The sequence below is a fragment of the Perkinsus marinus genome, assembly GCF_000006405.1.
Source record: "Perkinsus marinus ATCC 50983 genomic scaffold scf_1104296943634, whole genome shotgun sequence".
Lineage (NCBI taxonomy): Eukaryota > Perkinsozoa > Perkinsida > Perkinsidae > Perkinsus > Perkinsus marinus.
The window spans coordinates 6365-9716 of record NW_003211744.1 but is presented as its reverse complement, the minus strand read 5'-3'; positions in this window follow the sequence as shown (position 1 = coordinate 9716).

Below are 3352 nucleotides of genomic sequence, written 5' to 3'. Positions count from 1 at the left end.
AATTCGCGCAGTAAGTTTTTTTTCAAATTTAATTTATATCATACGAGTGAAAATCGATTATCGAATATTATTCTCAGGTGGGAAGGCGACCACCACCACCACTAGCCCCTCCTCACTAGAGCACTCAGTTCTCTATCAAACGGCATTGGCATGTCAAACGCTGAGGCATCACATTTCGATGAGTTTAAAATTGGTGGGAATTTGGGTATATTAGGATTTTGTGTTGGACGGTTGAGACATATATGCACATGGTCAACTAGATGTGTTGCTAGGAATATGGAAATTTAGAGGAAAATTATCGTTGATTTTTGTATACAAAATCGTGAGATTTTTCATAAAATAGTGAGGGAACCTACGAGCTCAGTTGAAGAAACCAAACATATATTCCTGTACTAGCCATGTAGAACTCCATTTGGTGAACATACAGTTAACGCGAAAATTTTGGGAAATTATCGTTGGTTTTTGTGCACTCCTGCCCAAAACTCTCATAATGTGGTGAGGAAATTTACGAGCTCAGTTGAGGAAACCAAACATATGTTGTCGAACTGCTTGAGAGTGTTGTAATCGGAGCACATACTCAGTGATGGAAGTTTTGAGGAAATTTTTGTTGGTTTCTCGTGTGGTGACTGCCACAGACCTGTCCCCCTCAGCTGAGCGATGTAGATCTTGTATATTTATATCCTCCTAGGGTGCATACGGTTCTTGCGTTCTACACTCCTACCCGAATTTGTATGTAAATTTTCATAATATTCCTAAGCTCAGCTGAGGAAATACCGTTAGTGAACAATCTGTAGTTCACGAGGAAATTAATAATGGAGTTTCACGACTGTGATATGAAAAACAGACCGCAAATATCGCCTAGTTCTTCACCGAGTTTTACGACGCCACTTCACATTGTTGTTTTGAAACTCCAATAGTGTATATTCTCGGTCGGAAATTTCTGGACTCAGCTGAGGAAAGCGAATATTTATTACAATGCTGGTTGTAATGGTAGATTTAGTGTTAACATTTTTTTCGAAAAGTTTCCTCACTAATTATAAAAGTTTTTTGCATGGGAATTCTGGTAGAAATGTGTAGAATTGAAAAAAAATTAGAAACTTTCCAAATTTTTTCCCATTTTGTCAGCGACCCAGGTAGCGATATTTGCATATTTTCCTACACTGTGTGTGATTTACAATAAAATGTATCCGCGTGGTTGGTGATAATATGAAAATTTTGAGGAAATTTTGGGAAATTTTTTTTCTGATTTTTTTTGCATCGAATTCGTGTGGAAAAGGAAACTCCTGAGCTCAGCTGGTGAGGAAAGGGAAGATATGTTTGCTGCTCAGCAGTGAAAATAATTACAACAATCGTAAACACTTCCAAGGGTTACTGTTCTTTCCTTGGTATGCTGGAGAGGAGGTAGCCGCCCTTGAGAAGGGTGACTCGTTCGATGATAGAAAATGAAAAAATTGATTTTATTACTCAAATTTGAGATAGTAAATTATAAGGGCGTAGAATTGAACCTGGGTTGGTTGGGTATCAGTCGGGACGCTTATCGGCTGGACCACATTGAGTGATGAGTTGTTAGATATCGGATTTGTATGTGCAGTATGGAGAAAGGAAAGAGGAAGCTCTAAAAGGTGATAGTTGGGAATATTCGTATGGTTGTGATATAATAATTTTTAATTTATTTTATAATTATATAAATCATTATAGGGGGAAAATGATATGAAACCATAAAAGTAATCATACGAAATCATTAACATTGCGGAGCGAGCGGAGCTTATTCTCTCACTTCACGATAACTTTATTTGTGCGTGCGTGCGTGCGTGCGTGCGATCGAGTTAATCGTTCTTGTTCCGCGAATGACGCGAGCTCCGCCCCTTTTCCGAGAAGGCTTAGTAACTATGATCATTATAATTTTCAATTTTCGTTCACGTGCGTGTCAGTTGATGAGTGTCGAATGGAGTTTCACAACAACCCGTTTTACGTGAAGTGGTGTAAAACGCGATATGCAGTAGTAGAGTGAAATATATATTTTTCATATCATTTTATTATAACCTCAAAATTTTTCCGGAATTTTCTTTTCATCATCAGATTCGTCAGATAGCGTCGCATTAGGAATCATTATGGTCAATTCATCTCTGCTGAAAGGACTGCACGTCGTGGATAGTCTACAGGGTAGTTGTGTGCGCAAGTAAGCGGAAGGGCGTGGGTTCGATCCCGGGAAGTGGCATTTGGGTTCTGTATTATATGTACCTTTGGTGGATACGCAGTGACGGTGGTGATATTGAATGTGTTAGGATTAGATAACTCAACAAGAGTTATGAACAAGTGGTTCTTAACTAATGATCAATACAGTAATCATAAAGTATACGCTAGGCTAGCAAGGGAGACTAGTATCACAAGAATCTAAAATTACACAAGACACTTGTGTACAATATTTCCTCACAGAATGTGTAATAATTTCGTGGAGACGCAGTGACGGTTATGTAGGTATCCGGAGTTTAATCGCGAGTTGGAAGACCATCTGTTGTCGTTTGATGGAAGTCTGACTACCATTTACGAGGGTCATCAATCGCAAACGGTAGGACTTTGGAAAATAACTAAAACAATGGGAAAATGATGTTTATAATGTGATCACATCTACATGGGAAAATGCTGGTTAATGTGATGAACGTGGTCAACCACATTTTGAGAAAATTCTCAGTGGTTTCTATACACGAATTCCTATAATGAGCTTTGGAAACTCCTGAGCTCAGCTGCTGGAGAAAGCGAACATATATTCATACTTCAACACTGTATAGGAAACTCCTGAGCTCAGCTGATGAGGAAAGCGAACATATATTCCTCCATAATTAATTTCTACACTGACTTCTATTTCACCAAAAATTCGAAATATTGGTAGTGGAAAAAATATTTTTCAACGTGATTGAATTTCGGCACTTTTTTGATCAAAAAATTTTCCCACGGGGTGGGATGAAATTCTTTAAAAAATTTTTTTGGTGAGATTTTCGGGTGAATATGTTGTATTGAATTGGAGTTTCACGGGTGGCCTCAGTGATATGAAAAATATATTTCGCTCGACTACTGCATATCACCGCGAATATCGCCTAGTTTTTCACCGCTTCGCGTAAAACGGGTTGTAATAAAATGCATATATATTTTCAACCGTTTTACGTGAAGTGGAGTGATACTCTGTGTGAATTTTAGAGGTGTAGGTCTTCGCGAAGGAATACGCAATTGTTTTTGAGTAGTGAAATTCAGTCGACGAATGGAAGTGTATTATTTCACTTCAGCTGAGGGGAAAGTTGATGAAAATTGATGAAGTTAATGCAGCATGAAAAAAGAGAAGGAAAATCACGAAAAA